The following is a 21,237-nucleotide window of genomic DNA, read 5'->3' as shown; positions in this document are numbered from 1 at the left end:
TGTACTCCCCGCTCCAGGCACGCTAAAAACGGCAGCGCCGGGCTGCTGGAGGCGGGGGCGACGCAGGCGGAGCCGGGCGCCTGGAGACGCGGGGACCCGCGGTGCACTGTGGTCCCCAGCCTTTCCCGATCCCTTCCCGCTGCCCGCTGATCCGGCAAGGTGGGCGCGTCTTCTCCCCGCGCGCCCCGCCCCCAGCACCTGCCAGAAACCGTGCGTTGCCCCACTGTGCGTTCAGAAATAGGAAAAGAAAAAGAAAACAAAAGGAAACAGCACGCCCCTCAGCAGGGGAGGGAGGGCTGGGATAGACAGGAATACTGAGTCGCTGGTTTAAAAGAAAGCAGGATGGACGGAGACGTTAAACTTGTTTTTTTTTTTTTTTTTAAAGCAAGCCGAGGAACTATAGAGCATATGAGTGTATCTGTGTTCTTTCATTTAAATCTGTAAACGGGGGTAGGGATATAGTCCAGCATGGGGTTTCCTTCCTAGCACACTGAAGGTAGCGGTGTGCACACAGGAATCCCAGCTGAAGGAGAGGCAGGAGGAGAGGCATTCAGAGCTGGCTCTCGGCTACCTAGTGACTTAGAGGCCAGCCTGGGCTACAGGAGAGCCTGTCTCAGAAATGAGAAAAGGATCGGGGCGGGGGCCCTAGTAACTGGTGCCAAAACTTGACCTCCGCATAGGTTTTGTGGCGTGCACACGTCCAACACCTTCAATTAGTGTAAAACAAGCTTTTAGAAAATTGTTATTCTCTCTCTCTCTCTCTCTCTCTCTCTCTCTCGCTTGCTCGCTCTTTCTTTCTCTCATTGCCATGTACCAGGCATTTCTGTAGAGGTCAAAGGACGGCATTCAGAAGTCAGTTCTCTCAAGATTGTGGACAGGCACCTTCACCGGCTGAGCTATCGCCTCTCCCACCCTTTAAAAAAAAGTAAAAAAAAAAACCAAAATCTGTAGGCGAAGTCCGGCATTCCTGTAGTCCCAGCTACTGAGGAGGGCAGCTAGGTTACAGACTTGCAAGCCGGAGGCCTTCCTGCGCTCCGCAGCCAGCTCAAGGGCAATTTAGGCAACTTACCAAGACCTTGTCTTAAAACTAAAAACAAATCTTAAAAAAAAAAAAAAGAGAGAGAGAATTTTTTTTGAGGAGATAGTTTAGTGGCAGGGTATTGCCTAGCATTCCCAAGGCCTTGGGCTCTATTTCCAGTGTCCCCTTCAAGAGAAGATATGGTGATTATTTGTTTATGTATTTATTTATTTTGAGATAGGGTCTCTCTACATAACCATGGCTGTCCTGGAACTCAGGATTAAAGGTGTGCACCACCAGGCCCAGCAAATATAGTAAATTATTAACATGATAACTTATGCTGTGGGAACTAAGAGAAGGGTTGGGAGGGTGAAATAAGTTGCCCTTGAGCTGGCTGTGGAGTTCAGGAAGGCCTCCGGCTTACAAGTCTGTAACCTAGCTGCCCTCCTCAGTAGCTGGGACTACAGGAATGCCGGGCTTCGCCTACAGATTTTGTTTTTAACTTTTTAAATTTTTTATTCTTTGCATGATTCGCATCATACAAAGAGCCTGTGTTTGTGTGGTGTTTGCATAATTTTGCTTTTACTGTTATGGAAGAAGGGGAGCAGAGAGCCAGCCCAACCACCTTAGTCTCTGGAAGGCAGGTCAAAGTAAGAGTTGACGGGCTAGTGCTGGGTGGTGATGGCGCACACCTTTATTTCCAGCACTCGGGAGGCAGAGGCAGGTGATCTCTGAGTCTGAGTCCAGCCTGGTCTACACAGAGAGTTCTAGGACGACCAGGGCTACACAGAGAAACCCTGTCTTGACTCCCATCCCCCCCCCCCAAAAAAAAAGACTGGCAGGAAGGCATGAGTTTTCCCTACCCCACCCCCACTCAAGGATGTGTTTTGAAGTCTCCTGACCACCAAGAGGTGGCCTGGGGGTGGGGGGTCCTAGGACTGAGGGCAGGTTAGTCTCTGACCTGGCAGGTCATCATCATCCGACATGACGGCTTGGCCAGGGCCAGTGGGAAGAGGTGTCATGTCACTCCTGTGCTGCTTGAAGGCCTGGAGTGAGAACCGAATGGCGCCCCTGATGTGGCTCCCCAGGATACGGCCAGCGTTCCCGGCTGTCCCAGATGCATTTGCGTCCCAAGCTGGAGGTCCCCACTGCTGAGCTGAGACTGTCTACACAGCACTGACCAACCAGACACCTGGACACAAGCTCAAAGCAGGAGGCCACGGTCACCAGGTCGTCTCCCATGACACTTCAGCCTTCCCTAGTCCACCAAGCTGTTCCCACTTCAGATCTTGTTCCAATACTAAATAATCCATAGAAGTTCCTCAGCGGGCTGACTTCTTCTCATCTCTTCACTTCAGAGCTTCTCAGGACCTTCACTGTTTGTTCGTCTCTCTACAAAGGTGAGTTAAATACAACTTTCATCAAAAAGTGCAGTGACCCAGGAGCTTCCTGGGGGTGGGGGGGTCAAAACAGTGAGCTAGGGCCAGGGACACAGGCGAGAAGCCTGGGAAACTGCGGGTGAGCATGAGTAATTCAAGGTGTGAGAAAGGCAGAGGCCAGCTCAGCTGTGAGATACCAAAGGACCCCGCCATCCTGCCAAACAAACTCGGATGTGGGGTGGGGTGGCACACTCGCCAGAGCAGGTGTGCCTGGCCTCCGTGACTGTGGCCATCTGCACACATGTGCACAGGCCTAGGCACACACCCAAAAAGACACACGAGCAAGCTCACATGCAAGCAGGTGGCCACATGGTGAATCTGCCAGTGTGTGGCAACGGCGGAAGCCTCTCGTAGCAGCCTCCCAGCATGCAGCACGTTCACAGGAACCCATGTACCTCGCAGGCTCACACTCAAAATGGCCAGGAAGCCAATCGCCAAGCCTCACAAGCAGACACACGTGTCCATATGGTGAAGCCCAAGAAGACACAGACAGATACATCGCATGCAACACCAACTTGGGCTCACTGGGCCTCCTTCTAGATACCACAGCAAGGGGATGTGAGCGGACGCTCAGATACCATGGCTGCACCCTCACGGCATGACTAAGGCCGTGGAAGTGGGACCCTGGCGTGGAAGGGGCACGTTGGCTTCTAGGGGAGCTGAAGGACTTGGGGGGAGCATGGGGAGCGCTTTCCAGAGGCACGAATCTTTTTGAGTATTTTTATCCTCGGCGCACAAATGTCACACAGCCTCTGGGTAGCTTTGGCATTGCTACCATGAAGGGGGATTCGTGGCTGGGTTTCGAAGCAGATGGCTCTCAAGTGAAAATAGATAGATAGATAGATAGATAGATAGATAGATAGATAGATAGATAGATAGTTTGTCTCCATCAGCCCCCACCCCCAGTGTTTCCTCCTCTAACATATCAGGTCCCCTCAAGGCCTGCCCAGGCCATCAGCAAAACAGGTTGGGTAGACTGCCTGCCTAGCCTGGGCAAAGCCCTGAGTTCTATCTCGACAACAGGGCTGCCTGGCATCTGGAGAGAGGGGCTGACTGCTCCCACAGTCTGCCTGCCCTTTCTTGGGGCTCAGCTTCTCAGAGCCCCATGGCCCAGGGCTCTGCATGTGACCCATCAAGGGTGGCCCCCCCCCACCCCTGCCCCACATGTGCACACAGCATTTTCCACAATGCCTAAGCTGTCGGGAGGTCCGGGCATGTGAAAGACAAGCCAGTGGATTTCAAAATCTGCTTTAATCCCTGGGTTCTGACGCACCGGGCTCACCACCAAGCAGGATCTGGTGCCCACGGATCTGACGTCAGAGGGAGGGAGTGGCCCGCAGTGGCCCTGGCATCACGCCAGCCCTCCTGCCCATGTGGCACAGCTGACACGGAGGAAGAAATGTCCCCAAAGCCTCTGTCTCTTCAACCTCAACCGCTCGCTGGCCTGCAAATATCAGCACAGACTAGAAAATGACAGTGGAAAACAGTAACACACACACACAGATCAGAAGCCAACAGGGAGCAGAGCGCTGCACATACATAATCTTGTGTTTATTTGGCAACAATAGAAAACGTATTCAGGCACAGGGGGCACTTGGAAAAGCTTAACAGACTATCTGTGGGAATTTGTCATTCAACAAATATTTACTGTCAGACCGAAGTTCTGGGCACAAGCAGTGGACAGGCAGACACCTTTAGAGACTTTAAATCCTGGACTCAAAGGGGGTTACAGGTCCTAGAATTTGTGAGGTCAATGTACGGCAGAGTAAACGGTGAAAGGTCTGAAAAGGAAAAGCCAGGGAGGGGCATGGCAGCTTGGGTGATATTATTTTCTTTCTGGTTTTTTATTTTTATTTTTTTACCTGCTTCTAAAATGGTTGCTTTCTGGATCATGATTACCGTACGTGCGCATGCTGCACAAGGAACATGCCCACTCCTTGGGTTGCCTGTGAGGGGTCAGAGAGCAACTCTGACAGAGCTCATTCTCTCCCTGCAGCTTTACATGGGCTCCAGGGAAGGAACTCAGTCTGCCAGGCTGTCATAAATGCTTTGCCCTGAGTCATCCAGCTGCCTCTTATTTATTTATTTATGTTGAGAAGGGCTCTCACTACATAGCCCAGGCTGGCCTCAAACTCATGATCTCCTGGCTTATGCCTCTTGAGCGCTGGATTACTTGTGTGCTCCACTCTGCTCAGTTTGATGTCCCTTCCCCATCACTTTCTCTGTCGGTGACATCTTGCATTTACTGCATGAATGATTTTTTTTTCCTTTTGAGCCAGAATCTATGGAACCCAAGCTGATCTCAAACTCACCATCCTTCAGCCTCAGCCTCCCGAGTGTTAGGGTTGCAGTATCACCACACCCCATGGTAATTATTATCCGTAGAAATTTCGGCAGTTGTTTTACCAGACTTCCTTTGTTCCTCTAAGCCCTTTCTGTCCCAGGAGCCCTTCACATACCACATTCCAGCTCATTGTCTTCCCTCTAGAAGCTTCTCTTGGCCACAGCACCCCTCACACATCCCGTGTTTTTTGTTGACTCTAGTGGTTTGAAGGGATCCCGGTCAGGTATTTTGTAGATGTCCTTAAATCAGAATTTGCCTGCTGAGAGCTGGGTATGGTAGGAACACCTCTATAACCCCAACATTTCAGAGGTGAAGGCGGGAAAATCAGGAGTTTAACGTCATCCTCAGTTATATGCAGTGAGTTCAAAGCCAGCCAGGACTACATAAAATCCTGTCTCAAAATACAAAAATAAATAAAGTAAAACAAAATAAAATAAACTTGAATGTGTTTTGCCACTGGGCTATCATCCAGCCCTGTTTGCTGTGCCGTGCGCGCAGCTGCTCCAGCGCTGTCGGCCACACCCACATTTGGGTGGCTCTTGTCCTCCAGTCTTTCCTTTGGGATGCTTTGAGAGAGTCCAGCCTCATCCTGCGTATTTCCCACCCTATCCGAGAAGCAGCTATTTCTCCAAGAATCCGTGGGTCCCTTCATTACAGGACGGTATTAGAAAGCAAGATCTGGGCACAGGGCGTGATCTTCAGTTTTCAACACGGAGGTCATGGGGAAGGCTCCTGGATAAGGCAGAACCCGGATGAAGACGTGAGGAAGGGGAGGAGCAAAGCATGGAGATACTTGGGGGAAGGAGGCTCCAAGAAGTGGAAACAGCCAGTGCAAAGGTCCTGAGGCATGGGTTGTGTAATCAGAGAACAAAGCCAGTAGCTGAACCAAATGATCAGTGTAGGAGATGAGGTGGGGCAGGTAGATACGGTAAAACGCCATCACCAAAACTTCAGCTTTTCCTCAGGACAGGGGAACCAGGCATGAGCTGACTCACATCTTGATAAAACTGCTCTGGCCATGCTAGGAATGGAAGGAAAAGATGGAAGGAGATGCTATTGCGAGCATCCAGTGAGTTCCCATGCTGGCTGGGCTCAGATGGGAGGAGAGGCTCCAGGGGTGCTGGAGGGATGGCCGGGCAGTCAAGAGCACGCACTGTTTTCTTTCAGACTTGAGTTCAATTCTCAACAACCACATCAGCTGGCCCACAACCATCTGTAACTCCAACTCCCAGCAGATCCAATTCCTCTGGCCCCTGGGCACCTGTACATAATTGAAATTAACACAGAATTTTCTAAAAAGGGCATTTCTAAAAAAAAAAAAAAAAAAAAAAAAAAAAGTACATTCTTTCCTGCAAATGTATGATTTTTTTTGTTATTTGTTTGTTTGTTTGTTTGTTTGTTTGTTTAGGCAGGTTGTTGCTATGTCACCTTGGCTAGACTGGTATGAGTTGTACAAGCCAGGCCAGGTTTGAATCTGATGGTTATATCTACCCTCCGAGTGCTGGGATGACGGGTGTGAGCCGCCACTCTGGGCTGAAGGTAGCGCTTAGGGCATTTTCTGGCATAGATGAAGGGTGAGCAATGAATGGTGACAATAAGGGTTTTGCCTAATTATCTGGAAGGAGGTAGTTGTGGTTAGCCAAGCAGGGAGGAGACCAGAGGAGTGGCAAGTTGGGAGATGGCTTTCTGAGCGTACTGGGCCTGTGTGGTCCATCACTGACCCACTTGGAGCTGGTGATTTAGCGACGAGAGGGGAGGGAGCTGCCCCAGCCTGAGGAGGAAGGGGTGGGGCTCAAGCTCTGCACTGATGTCCTGGGCATCCCCTGGCCACGAGCTCTAGGCCTAGAAAAGCTGTTCAGCCTGAGTCCAACCCAAGGAGCCTACCTCAGCCCCAAGGACAGGAAGGAAGCTTGGGGGTGGGGGAGTGGAGGGGCCATCCAGTCCTTGACTTTGCTTTATACTCTAACAGGGTTTTGTATGACCACTAAGGATTCAGTCAGGGAAATGTGCCACACTAGACCTTCTATCCAAGGGGAACATGTGTCACTTGTCAAATGAAAAGATGAAAGGATGAATGAATGGATGAATGAATGAAAATAAACCTATCTCCTCTCTTAGGACTCCCAGGACTGGTTCAGTTCTCAAGTGTAACTGACTTGGCTTCAAGAAATTCTCACACCAAAGTGGAGTCATGTGCATGAACAAAGGGAAAGAAACTCTCCAGACCTCAGCCAATCACACCTCTTCCCAGGCCTGCAAGTCTACCCTCCTTTCCTACCCTCTGTAAGGCAGAAATCTCCACCACCGGTTCCACTGTGGGCCTTTGTTCTTCTTGTCTCCTGTTTCTAAAAGTATCCAGAGAGCTAGAAAAAAAAAAAAAAAACAGCAGTAGCTGGCTTGGGGAGGGGGCACAGGTCAGTAAGACCATCATCCTGCCAATTCAAAAAAGGATCAGAAGATCAAGGCCTACATAGCAAGTTCAAAACCAGCTTGGATAACTTAGCTGAGACTCCTTACCTCCCACGCAGAGTGACTGCCTTATCTGTGTGAGGCCCCAGGTTCAATGTCTCGCACTGCAATAAGCAAATAGAAGCCCCATTCTCTTTAACTCTTGGGATGGAGAGCAAAGGCCGGGCCTCTGAGGCTTCCCACCTAGGCTTTCCCCACCAGAGGACTGACTCTCATCCCCACATCCTGCAGCAACCCTTGACTCCTGCCTACTGCCTCTCTCACCCCTCTCCCAGTTGTGATAAACTGTCAGGCCATTGGGATAACCAGTGTTGGATCCTAGGGTGCTGGCTGGCCCAAGGCCTGGGGCCCTGCCTTGAGTTGTAGGTGCACTGTGAGCCCTGTCGTCTTGGCCTGGATGCAAGATGGAGGCTGTGGGGTGTGGGGTGTGGGGAGAAGGGGCCGTGATGGAGGTTCTGGAGCATGCTGAGGGTGCCTGGAAGATGCCACTGCTGGCTAGACTCAGGCCCAGCCTCCAGGCCACCTGAGGGAGAAACAAGCTTTCTCTGTCCAGAGTCTGACCTACAAGAGATTCAGGAAAACAGCCACTGACTGGCTGGCCGAATGAATGCCTTTTAAATAGTAGTAATAGTGACTTTCCTTTCCCTTTTACATTTCTGTATTTTCCATTAAAAAAAGGAGGTAAACTCTCTTTTTAGAATGAAAGACGAAAACCAACATTGGGCCGTTCTGTCACCATGTTGGTGAGAAGTCGGCTCCCTGAGCTGGAGAGACCTATCTCTTCTGTGGGTTCTCGGGCAGAGGCTGGAGTAGGCCCAGTGATGCCCTGCACTGTTGCCAGGCACTGGAACCCACCCCAACGTCCGTCAACAGTAAAATGGGTGGCTAAATTATGAGAGTCACACAGGGACAAGTTCCCAGGAAGACAAGTGGCCTACACGAGTGGCCCGGGACTGCCGAAGACGGCATGGCTAGACCTCACAGACAGGACTCTGCGCAAAAGTACCTCCAGGTCACAAGTGGGCTGGTCCTAAACCGTAGCAGCCGATAGGGCTAGAGGGCTGGCTGCGAGGGGGCGTGCCCTTGCGGGTGTCAGTGGGAGGGTCTTCTGGTGTTGGTGGGAGCTGATTGGAGGGTTTTTTGTTTTAGTTTTTTTTTTTTTTTGAAGCAGGGATTCATGTAGTCCAGGTAGCCTCAGATTTGCTATGTAGGCGTGAATGACCTTGAACTCTGATCCTCCTGCCTCTGCTTCCTGAGCGCTAGGATTACAGGCAAGCCCTATCAGTAGCGCCCAGACGGTTCCGGAACCCAGGGCTTCACAAGCGAGGCGAGGACTGCCTGGTGCTGTTTCTCCGCCTGGGAATTGGCCACATGTGCAGCTTGGGCTATGTCCACTTTTGTGTAATGGTCATCCTGTAAAACTCACTTCCCCCGGGACCCCCCCAAAAAGGTTTTTTTTTAAAAATAAGAGGCATACCCCCCCCCCCCCCCCCGGTTAAATCCCCCCTTTTCTGTATAGGAGACAGAAAGAGGTGCCTGCCTCCCTGATGCAGGACCGGCTGCCAGACTGTTGCCACTAGAGTCTCTCCACCTTGCCTTCCAAAGTGAGACCGAGGGCTGTTTCCATCTAGCTGAGAACACATAGCTCTCTGGGGTCAACTCCTTCCAGATCAGGCCTCTGGAGGCAAGGCTGGGCTCTGGAGCCTGGGCTGTCCCTCCCTGGCTGGGACACTTTGGGCCTCTCTCATCTGGAACAGGCTGAGGACTAGGGCTTGGTGGGGTGGGGTACAGGGGTACCGGTACCTGCGTTTGGGGGTGGCATGCACAACAACCTCCACCTTCTGGCCTCTGCGCAGTGACAAAGGTGCAAATGCTTGAATTCAGGAGGCAGGAAAGCCCAGGAGGCCTGGCCTGACCTTGCGCACCACCCCCCAAAGGTCATGGCGCTTTAGCTCTCTGGGGTTCAAGTTCCCGCGGTGGCCGGGATGCCAGAAATCAATCCGGGCCCGCCGGCCGGCCAGAGAGGGGCGCGGATCCAGCGAGCTGCCCTCAGCAGCCTGGCACAGTTATTTATAGCCGTGGGTCGCCTTACCTCCTGACCTTCAGCCCAGACCAGAGATCCAACGTGATTAGCATCTCTCCCGCGGCCCACTGCGAACAAACACCCCTCTGTGCGGCCTCCAGGAGGGCCTGCCGGAAGCAGGATGTTGACCGTGGCTCCTTAGAGTGGATCCAGTCCCATGTGAGTGGGGGGAGGTGGGCGCGGCAGGGGGGAAGGTGCCACAGTTAGTCCTGTTGCCCTGCTTCCCGGGTTGTGAATGTTCTGGACTATTCTGGGCAGCAGTTTTATTTACAATGTAGGACACCCCAGCCTGGGTCTGCTCCACGGGGGTGCCTGCCTGTTCCAAGCCAGAGAGAAAGAAGCCGAGTAGCCCCGGTGTGCGGAGGAACTGTGCACACACGGCCCCTGGGACTACATTGCATACTGAAGGCAGGGCACAACCAGGACACAGAAGTTCTAGTTCTTGGTTGATGGCTTTTCCCACTGGACTCCAGAGGCCCCACCTGCAGTCTGGGGGGAGGGCAGGGCGGGGGACAGACACCCGGTTTAGTCATGTGTTCGGTAGTTTCGTTGGGCCTCTAGTAGACCCCTCCCAGGAGAAGTTTACTGTCTGTGGGGCTCCATAGAGCAGCCTAAGGCGGGGCAGCCGCAGAACGGTTCCGTGTGTGAGACCTGGAGATGGGCACCAAGACAGGGAGGAGGGTCAGGAGGGAGGTGACTCGGGAGATGGCGGCTGAGTATTTGCCAAGGGCAGACCTCGGACAAAGCTAAGCTCAACATCACATTCTAGGCCGGTGAAGGCTGTGGCTCAGTAGCAGGGTCCCCTCGGATAGCTTCCAATGACCTTGTGCCCCCAGCGCAGAGGGCAAAAGTCTCATCCAATGCCCATCTGGGCGGTGGACCTCGAGAAGGCTGTGGACAGACCAGCGGAAGCTGGTTCTGTCTGTTTGAGAAGCTTGGGCACAGTGTGGTAGGAAGACAGGGTACATTGTTTTGTTGAGACAGGATCTTACTGTATGGATCTGGCTGGCCTCAAACTCCAGAGATTTGCCTCTGCTCCCCGGGTGGTTACAGGAATATGCCACTGTACCCAGCCTCTGCTCTAGTCTTGCACACTTGAAGAAAAAAAAAAAGGGGGGGTGGGGGAGGGACAGCACTTGGTCCGTGTGACTAGCCCTCGCTGCCTACCCTCTCAGGCCCGTTTCCACCCCTGAGCAGGGTAGGTATTAGTAGTGAAGAGCAGTCTCAGCTCTTACTGCCTGTTCCCGTGAGCTAGCCACCTTCCAGACCAGAGGACTAACACCCTCTACCTCCCGGCATCCCTACCCCACTCCCACTACTCCATGTCCCATCCCCTATGGCTCAGCCCAGTTGTGTCTTTTGATCTAGTGAAATTCAAGGGGACAAAAATCAAGGATAAGAACATGAACAGCTTAGTGGCTGTCGTGGCCACGGGTGGCCAAGAACTCATTCCACAGTATAAAGTTGTGTGTGTGTGTGCGTGCGCGCTGTGTCCTTGTGGAAGGTGCTGTGCATGGGAGGCTGTGTGTAGGATCTTTGTGAAGGTGCAGAGAAGAGTATGGGTAACAGCGTTGGGGTGTGAGGTGTCGGCAAGAGTTACAGGAATGCTTTGGCAGGTGGGGCTGGGGGCTCCAGGCCCTGCAAGGGCCTCTCCCTCATGATCAGTCTGTGGCCAGTGGGCCCTGACCAGTCAATGAACTCAGGGTCTGAAAGAGTCAGCGGCTTTTCCAACCTTTTTTTTGCCAAATGGGATGTCAGCACGGGGGCGGGGCAGGGCTGGAAAGGGAAGGGGGTTGCCGGGCAAGCAGGCTAGGCTGGGAGGGTGGCAATGACTTCATGACAGCTGGCTGCTGAGCAGCTGGGTGAGGGGGTGGGGAGCTGGAGCCCGACTGGGCCAGGAGACCTGCCCTCTTGGCCACTGGTCAAGACCAAGGCTTGTTGTTCCTTTCCAGACAGGGAGAGGCAACCTGGCCTCAGTTCCCTTCCTGAGGCCCCTTGGGGCAGAGCAAAGGGCCTCCCCCACCGCATGGCCAGCCATCCTGGAGACCTATTCCAGCTTCACAGATCAAGAAACTGAGGCTAATGTGCTGACACTGGAAATGGGAGGTAGCACATTCTCCCCTGTGCCCCACACAGGGGCATTTAGCCACTGGAATCTGAATGCCTGTTGTGTCTGAGTGCTGGGCCTTCTCTGAACCCCTAAGCATTACGCCTCCTAAACCCATCCAAATGAGCTTCTTCTTGGGGTGCGCCTCCACATGCTTTTTCACTCTTTGGGAGCAGTTAATAAATAGCAGTTCCATGGCTGTCAGTAGAAGCTTGGACCCTCCCCACCACAGGCCAGAGGCTGGCTTCCACTCCAGCAGAAAGCTGTTTTCCAGCCAAGGCTTCACTGACGGCTGGCTCAGGCTGGCTCCTCAGCAGGGCTGGAGGGACCCTAGATCACAGACCTGGTGGGTGTGGGCCTGGCCTTTGTACCGACAGCTGAGATCAGCTTTGGGGGTGTCTTTCTTCCACCATTTACTAGTTTCCCATAAGAATAATAACTACCCTCCATAACCTTTGTAGTTCACAAAGGGCTTTTACAAACATCCCCTGGCTTTAGCGCTTACCCTAGGCCCCGTGACGAGCAACTCATCCACCCATTTTATAGAATAAGAAACCAGCGTCGAAGAGGGAGATTGGGAATGAGTCTCAGATCACAGGGCCAGGAAGCTGCTGGTGCTCAGGCCTCTCCGACCCAGACTCCTGCCAGAGCAAGAGCCTTCTCGGGGAGCATGGCAGTCATGTGACTTCCCAGAGAGCAGACTGGGTCCTCCTGCAGCCAGCAGTGAGCAGTGCAGAGGCCCTCTGCACCAGCCAGCCGAGGATCTGTGAAGCCTCCTTGCTACCTGCTTGTCCTGGGGAGGCTGGGGAAGGGTAGTTGCCCAGGAGGAGGTCTCCCAGGACAGGGCTGGCTGCTGTCGGTGGTGCTGGGCTCTGGCCAAGGAGTGAGAGGACCAGTACTTCCTGGAACAAGAGTCTACCCACAGTGCTAGCACCAGCTGCTGCCGTGTGCGGCTCTGCCTGAAGCTGGCAGGGAGAGCAAGACGGTACAGGGAAGTGTTTGGGTTTCTCAAAGCTATGCTCTGAGTGGGGCGATGTCAGTCCCTCCTGTGGGCATGCGCACACTCAGCAAAAGGAAAAGCTGGTGTTGGTCCTATTTTTCATTTAGTTAGTTTTTTTTTTTTTTTTTTTTAGAAATAATAGTGATCAGAGAAACTGCAAACACTGAGGACCAACCGGGTAAATCTATAACAAAGTTGTAAAGTTGTTTTGGGGTATGTATGTGTGTGGGAAGGTCCTTTTCATTTCTTTTTCTGAGACAGTCTCATTAGGTAGCACTGGCTGGCCTGAACCTTGTGATCCTCCTGTCTCAGCCTTCGAAATATGGGGATTGTAGGTGCCTACTGCATAAAGGGATCTGCTTTTTAATTGCGGGATGGTACCTGAATACCTGGAAAACTCTTAAGGGAAGGGGCTAGGATGATGCCCCACCTCACCCCTGCCATTGCAGAGCCTAAGACTTCCTCGGGGAACCTGAGGAAAAGGAACATTCTCAAAAGTGTACTGGGAATTCTTAGAAAAGTTTCAGGGCCAGTTCTCTGTGCCATCTACCCTTGACTCCTTTCTGACCGGGAGCTGGGTGGAAATGTTCCCTTAAACCTCCTAGCCCTCCCGGGGCCGGCTGCCTCTCCCAGAGCCCACAAATACTCCAGACCCTGCAAGGAGACATCATGTGTATGGCTGGCCGCCTGCCCCTCAGAGAGGGCATGTCAGTAATGTTGAGGCCAAATATAGAGGGAACCAGATACCTCATAGGTCCAGGGCCTGGGGAGCCCCATGGACTCTACAGTGCCTGCCCTCCACCCCAATCCCCCCCCCCCCAGCTCTTTCAAGCCCTGCACCCCACCCCCCAGCCTGGGCAAGCAGCCAGGAGACTGGCATCCCTTCTCCCGGCCCAGCCTACTTGGGAACATGTCACAACAAGTCCAAGCACAGCAGGAGGCTGGTTGGGGGTGGGGGTGGGGAGGGTTTGAGCTGGGTGTAAGCGTGGGGACACCTCTCCAAGCCTTTTTTACAAGCGTACCTTCCCACAGGGCTCTCAACACTAGGAGACCAAGCATAACCACTCCTACCCTTGGTTCTTCAGCTTCCCCAGGAGACCAAGACCATAAAGCTGGGGTGGGGGAGACCAGAGAGCCAGGCCAAACCCCAATAAACTACTGGTCCAATCGAACTGCAAATAATTAGTCCTAATTGCCTCCACCCTCCTCTCTTGGGAGTGAAAAGTCAAAGGGCAGAGCTGCTGACGCAAATGTCAAGGGACAAATTCGGAGGCTTGAAACAGCTGGGATCCTGCCCCCAGCGAGGTCACCAGATCCCTGAACACTGTGTCCCCCAGGGCAGCAGGGATTGCTGTTCTCAAAGCACCCAAGGTGAGGGGTTTCTGTGGCTCTTGTCTCCTGCCTCCAAGGTCACCAGAACCCGATGGCGATTAATCAGGCTCTTGGGAAAAGCTTAGCCTTCTGCCTGATAACTTGATTCTGGTCTTTTGAGCCTCCTCTATCTTCTACAAAGAGGGGAAAAGACCTCTGTCTCTTATGAGGGGGGTCCTGGCTCCACATACTCTTCTGGATTGGCACACCTTGGCAGTTCTAGAAGTCTGTGCACAGTGGTGACCCCCAGTGGTCAGTGCAGGATTTGAACTTGGGCCTGGGGCTGGGCTGCCACCATCCTAACTGCAGCTTGAGGAGGCCCAGGCCTTGGATAGAGCAAGAGCAGCTTGGGGATTTGGCTTTGGTCAAGGTTATTTACTAGGTCTTAATTTTTCCTCCCTGAATTGTGGATAGACTCAGCCGAAATATCCCACTGTTGGCAGATCAGGGTCAGCATGTCTAAGGATGAACTCATCGTCTCCTGGCCCCAAACCTGCTCCTCCTCCGGACTTCCCTGTTTCCATTAATAGCACTGCCACCACCCAGTCCCTGGAGCTCCAAACCTTGTCATCTTCAGCCCCTCCTCCCTGGACCAGGCAACTGCCCTGCCTGTCCTCACTCTGCGGGCCATCCTTCCATCCTCCAGCCGGTTGGCTTTTTTGTGTGCTCAACAGTGCCACCCAGGGGCCAGGCCCAATCACATGACCTAACACCTGCTGACTTTGTGACTTGGGGCAAGACTCAGCTTCCTTGGCTATAAAGTGAGAATAATCATTTCATAGGATAATGTGTGACTCCTGACTGAATGTACTTGAAAACCCTACTATGTAGGAAGTTCCTTGACACGGGATTTTTACACATCATGTCCTCAAAAGTCTACATTTTGCAAACAAGGAAAGTGAGGCCCAGACAGCCAGGGAGAGAGAACTGACAGGGTGTTGAACACTGAGTATCTTTACAATACACTGCAGAGCCAGCCAAGGCCTTGGAAATTCCTAGAGGTTTTAGTATTTCTCCCTCCCCCATCATTCCATTCTAGAACCCAAAATTAAAGGCTGCCTCTGGGTTCATTAGGTCCATCCCCTGCCTCCAGGGGCAGGTACACCCGGCAGGTGTTGAGGTCATTTAGCCATAGGAAATAATTCTGAGACTTGACACTCACAGGTCGTGTAGCACAGTCTGAGTCAGGGCGGCCTGTGGTGTAAAGTTCCAAGTGAGGCTGAGCACACAGCCACCTGCCTGAGGGGCATGGCCTCGTGTTAGAGGTTAAAACGGGTAGGGGTCTCTCCTGTAACCCCGCTGCCATCCTTCCCCTGTCACTCTTACCCCAGTGTCTGCATTCTTCTTAGGGTCAGGAAGTCAAGCATAGGCTGACCCGGCTCGATGTGATCCAGGCTTGATTCCCTGTAGGCAGATGTTCCTTTCATCACCCTGTGGGTCAGGACCTGGATTCTACACACTCCCTTCAAATGAGCAGCCGGAGCCTATCCAGGAAAGAGGGTCACAATTATTACCAGATTCCCAAAAGGGACTTTTTAATCCCTGAAGAGACTACAGCAGGAACATCAGCTAGAAAGGCTTTGGGAACGAGGTAGACGGGCCATCCTAGAGTCCTTGGTCAGCTGTCCTCCAAGACCATGGTTTTCAAATGGATGGATGCTTTTGTTCCCAGGGGACATGAAGCAGCATCTACAGACAGTTTCTGTTGTCACAACTGGAGAATTAGTACTGCTGGGTGTTTTTAGTGGGTCAGGACCAAATATGATGTTCACAGCCTCTTTTGTGCTCAGGAAAGACAGGACAGTCAGCTGATGGGTACAGACCTGGCCTTCAGTTTTTGTAATGATCTTGGTGTTCCTGTCCCCCTGCGCAGCCCAGGGAAGTTTCTAGAATAGTCTATGCTGACTTCCCAGCTCTTTCAACAAGGACAAACAGGCTCTGGAAGGACATCAAGGCCTGGGCACTCACCATCCCATTTCTTGAGCCTCATGTCTGCTGGATGTGCATGTAGTCCCTGGCACTGAACTCATGGGGCAGCGAGGAGCAAAATGGTTCTCACAGCTCTCTTCAGAACCATCCCTCAACCTCGGGGGGTGGGGAAGGCTGTTCCCTTCTTGAGGAGCAGAGGCAGGAATACCTTGGCAGGGCCAGGAAGCCTCTGCTACTCAGTCCAGTGGTCACATGGTCTTCTTTGGCCCACCAAACACCATTCCTATATAAACCACTGCCTTCTCCCTGGGACTCACTGGTGTCCCCAAATGGAACTCCACCTGACCCCTAGAGCTCTGCCAGGGTGCCTTATACAGCTCTGGTATCAGAGCTTCTCATATAACCCAGGTGTCTGCTCTGGGGTGAGTGACAGCAAGTGACCCTGAGAGCCCATTCTGGAACTGCTTGTGTGGCTGGGGACTCACAAACATGCTCACCCTCTGTCTCATCTCAACAGAGGACACCACCTTCCCCACCATGGTGATGATGTCAGTCAAGCTGTGGGTAGTGGCAATGGGCCTGGCCCTGGACCCCAGCTACAGCCTCTGACGAGACCAGCCAGGCAGTTTTCCGAAAAAGCGATGCAGCAATGACCGTAGAGCCCAGCCCTGGAGAAATGAAGAACGCTGAGTTCCTGAATGCAGTTGAGGTCTAAGGGATCTGGGGTTCTAGAAAAGTCTCCAGTTGACTCAGGGGCCACCGCTTCTTTGGGCCACATCCATCTTCTGGAAATCCATGTTCCCCGGCATTTAATCTTTACCTTTGTTTTCACCATGTTGCCACTGTGTGTGTGTGTGTGTGTGTGTGTGTGTGTGTGTGTGTATAGCTACAGCCTGCCCCAGTGCTACCACCCAGCAGATCATTCTCAGCTTCTAGCAGTCTTCTATCTTAAGGGCCTCAGAGCTGGAGAGGGGCGGTGATGGCCTGGCTTTCCTGTCCGTAGGATGTTCCTGCCATTTCCTTACTGGACCAGGGCCCTGAAAGAAGGGCTGGGAGCTTGGCTTCTGCCTGAAAAAATGGTCTTTGCAAGGACCCTCAAAACTCTCTGGCTAATCCAGTCCCTCCCCAGCTTTTCTGTCATTTCCTGCCACAACCTGGCTCTTCCCTTTCTTTCCCTGTGTTTTCCAGCCATGCCAGCTTCTGGGGTCTGGACTGCAGTGCACAGGGCTCAGTCCCAGATGGAGCTTTCAGTGTGGGGATGATGGGGGGAGCTACCTCCCTAGAGGCACTTTGGCTGGAGTTTGGGGCATTTGTATTCATCCTTCTGAAATAACTGAATCCTCTGAACTCCCTAAGCTTGAGGCTGGTAGTCACTGCTGTTGAGATGCCTCATCCTTCAGGCCTGTGCCTGTTTTAGTCGGGTGTGTGGTTCAGGTGAGCTGACATGGCTGGACTGTGACAGACCTCAGGGAGGCCACAGGGGTGCTTCACCAGGGGCCCTGTGGCTCCCAGTTTACCCCCCATAGCATCCACCCTCTGACCCGCTCCTTGTGTTGGGGAATGTTCCTTAAGCTTGTCTCCCCTCCATGGGGATGACAGTCAAAACCTGTCCCAGCCTTCTGGTGATGTGTACTTCATCTTCTTCCCCCCAGCAAGATCCACTAACATGTAACTAACACAGATGGTGGAGGAACCCTCCTGCCCTCCCCCCACCCCCACTGCCACACTGTTGCAAATCCTGGGCCAGAAAGCTATCCTAAAATCCATCTGGCCCAGCCCTGTTGTGTCTTAGAACTTTCTGAAAATCAAGGCTCAGAGAGAAAAATGACCACGCTAAGTGGTCACACAGAGCATCTGGGGAGGGGGTTGGGAGCTTCCTGGTGGCAAGGGCAGTGGACTAGCAGGAGGTCCCTGAGAGTAAAATGAGGAGGGACTGCAGAGAGGAGAGGGAAAGAGGCCTTGGAGGTTTATTCTAGGCACACAAATGCTCTCCCTCTAATCCTTACCCCCTCCTTTATTTTCCAGCAGCAGCGATAAAAGCCAGGAAATAGATGTGGATTGAAGGCCTATAATGGGCTTAGTTAGTGCTGTGACCTGCTGCTGAGTTATGTAACTCCTATTTGTTATCGGCTTGGATGAAATTTCCATTGAAGCAACTCACTAAGCTGATTCCGTGACATTTCCTTTAGCATGCTCAGAGGCAGCAGAAATTCCTCTGCAACTTCAAAGAACAGAAATTGTGGTATGGACACTTCCACAAATCCCTTAGGCCAATGTTTCTCTTATCCATCTCAAAACCTGCTCACTTCAGCACCAGCCTCATGCCTGGGTCCCTGGCTGCCTAGGCTATAGGCTACCTCGGTAGAGCCGAACAAAAGTGTTTTCCTGCCCCTAGTGAAGGAGTGAGGAGGAGCACCAGGGCAGTGGGAAAAAACAGGAAGGGTGAAGTGGGGGGGAAGAGGGAGCAGGGAGTCAATGAGTCCAGAGTTCCAGGCTCATGTCTGCTGTTGTGCTCTTGGCTTTGGGCTTCCTGGCCCTTGGAAGGTTAACACCAGTATGGCGCCACCTTGTGCTGAAAAGGGAGGAGTCTGATCTCTTCCTGGCGCAGTGGGTCTCCTTTACCCAACTCCTTTCCTGCTCTGTGAGTGATGGGGTCTGTAATTCAAGGACTCTCTCCCTCATTACACCTCATCTCTCACCCCATCATCTCAGTTGCTAAAGGGGACCTAGGAAGGTGTCTAAAGGTGTTGATGATTGCCCAGATCCCCCAGGAAACACAAGTGCTTGAGATGCCCCGGAGTAAAGCTTGCCTCTTGGTGAAGAATGCTTTATGCTGCTGCTCCCAGTTCTCTGTGAAAAGTCCTGGGTAACTTCTCCAAGAGGGAAGCATGGATGTCCCCCCCCCCCCACAAATAGACCCCTACCTCTGCCCCCACAGATGCAGACCAAACCAAAAATCATGGAAGGCCAGTAGCTGAAAATTCACTCCAAAATTTGAAACTCAAACCACAAATCCTTGTCTGGGATGGTTTAAGGGTAAAAGAAAGTAGGCTTGTTGGCAGCAGGCAATGGGAAAAGAAAATGAGGCCTCTGCATTGAAGGATACAGGCATCTTGTTAACTGCTGAGTGATACATGGTCTTATGTTTTCTTGAAACCAAGAATGTCGAGATTATCACTGTGGTGCCAAGGAGGAAAACCAGGGTTCTAACTGTTACTCTGTTTAAGGGTGTCTGTGCCTGAGATGCCCTGCTAATATTTCCAAAGATGCAATTTTGCCTTCTTGCTTGGCAAGAGTACTACTAAGCTTTAAAGTCATACCAAAAACATAGAAGCCTTCTGGACACCATTCCCTGCTCTGTTGTACATTTGATGTTAATTTTACTTAGTCCTGTGTCTATTCTCCATTTAATGATATGTGCCGAGTTTGGTTCTTGTTATAAAGCATTATGAGCAACAGGTGGCAAGTATATATGAATGGTCTCTAAAAATGTCAACTTTACCACTATTTCCACACTTCTCTCTGTGTTAGGAATGGAACTAGCCCATAGATGTAAAATGTAGTAAAATGTAAAATGTAGTAAAATGTAGCCTGTGTTTAATTTTCAGAATAAACCTCTTTTTCTTTATTTAAACTGGGGATGGCAGGGCAACAAGAAAAGGTATCTCCCAGGGTCAAAGAACCTCTGCTTCTTTGGGAACCACCTTCCTCCGAGGACCACACAAGGCTTGGAACGCTAACAAACAGATGGGAAATTCTTGCAGCCAAATGTTATTTTTATCACATTGTGAGTGGACAACAATCCAGGGTCATGTGTCCAACCCCTGCTTTGCATCCGCTTGATTACATGTCAGCTTTCCTGACATGTAAGACGTTTCTGTGTCAGCTTTTCCCATCAACCTGTGCTCCTCTTGTTCATTTACACATCGACCTGTGGGACCCCCGAAGGGCAGCTGCTGAGTGCCCCGTAGGGCTGGGGCGTGCTGCAGCGAGGGGACACGGTAGTTATGTAACTATCGGAGGGTCACAAATTAGCAGCTGGTGGACCAGGACTGGAAGGCAGGTCTTAACCCCAGGTGCAGCAGCTCCATGGCCAGGTGATCTGCTTTCAACCACTGGGGTGCCTTCTCATCTGTCAGACCTGCCCACCAGAAGGCAGGGCACTTCCACGGCCAGGCCTCTGGATAACTTGGGCTCAGTAATGCTCTCCACAGTGGGTTCTCTGCAGATCACCTGTGATTTTTTTGGACACACATCTGGAAAAACTAAACGTCATGAAAATGACACGAGGCATGAAGCTAACAGCTCCTTCCTATGAAAACTACGAGCGAGACCTGTCTTCCCAAGCAATTCAGGCTCATCAGAGGAAATACGGTCTGTCCTTGTAAGGTAGCAGCAAATTTAAATATCCCAGTCTTCAACTGCCCTGGAATCAGAAACTAAGGACTCTGAAGCTGAGGTGAGGGTAAACCTCACAGTCACTACACAAAGGCCACGAACAAATGAGGCTTTGTCTCCTGGGAAACAAGATGTTTGGGATCCAGGTGGGCTGCTCTCATTCCTTTTTCTTTTCTTCTTTTTTTTTTTTTTTTTTTTTTTTTTTTTATGTTTTGAGACAGGGTTTCTCTCCTTGGCTGTTCTGGACTCACTTTGTAGACCAGGCTGACCTCGAACTCACAGAGTTCTGCCTGCCTTTTTCTCCCAAGTGCTGGGATTACAGGTATGCACTACCATGCCTGGCTGCTGCTCTCATTCTTGTAAGCAAATGTTACCAATTGCCTGTTGATGATCAGAATGAGTGGTAACTTGCGATGCAAGCAGGAGAAACCTTACCGTGCAACGGCTCCAGGGCATAGCATAGCCACAGCTCCCTCTTCTGGCCTGACTGGGAACTGCCACTGCTGGGTGAGATTACCATACCCACAGTCAGGGTACATCCTGTTCTCTATTTTAGGGCCTAAACTCAAATCACAACTCTTTTTAGCTCTGTGGGTGGAAGCTATTATGCTGCTTTTAGCTGGCCAAAAAAGCAAAGAACTAAAATATTTGGCTTCAGTATCTCCTTTGATAAACTGGAAATCCTAAGTATTCCAGCGCTCCTTAACCCAACCCCACTGTCTCTTACTCTGTGAGTTCAAGAACAACCTAGTCTATACAGAAAGTTCCAGGGAAGCCAAGGCCAGTAAGTAGAGCTTGTATCAAAAGAACAAAATAAAAAAATAAAGATTATTATTATTGTGGAGAAGCTGAAGTAGTCGTCGTCTTTGGTAGGCGTGATTGTGCACACCTTTAATCCCAGCACTCAGAAGGGAGGGGCATGTGGATGTCTGCATTGGGGGCAAGGAGGAGAAAAGGAGGGAAAAGGGAAGAGAAGAACTACTTCACCATTACTAAATTTTAATTTTTAAAATTGCCACCCCCAATGTGTATGTGAGTGTGAGTGTGCGTGTGCTCGCGTGTGTGTATGTGCCGCATAC

At 51.7% G+C, this 21,237-nt stretch overlaps 1 long non-coding RNA gene across 1 annotated transcript; it reads right to left on the bottom strand.

Annotated features, from left to right (window-relative positions):
- Positions 1-3,987: 3,987 nt before the first annotated feature.
- On the bottom strand, positions 3,988-9,297 carry LOC129686128 (uncharacterized). Its single transcript, XR_008721586.1, has 3 exons — positions 7,319-9,297; positions 7,080-7,164; positions 3,988-6,062 (listed from the first exon to the last, which is right to left on the bottom strand). It is a non-coding gene; the product is annotated as an uncharacterized LOC129686128 (long non-coding RNA).
- Positions 9,298-21,237: the final 11,940 nt, after the last annotated feature.

This window comes from Psammomys obesus, unplaced genomic scaffold (assembly GCF_907164565.1).
Source record: "Psammomys obesus unplaced genomic scaffold, mPsaObe1.curated_primary_1811, whole genome shotgun sequence".
NCBI lineage: Eukaryota > Metazoa > Chordata > Mammalia > Rodentia > Muridae > Psammomys > Psammomys obesus.
This window is presented reverse-complemented; position numbering and strand designations above follow the sequence as displayed.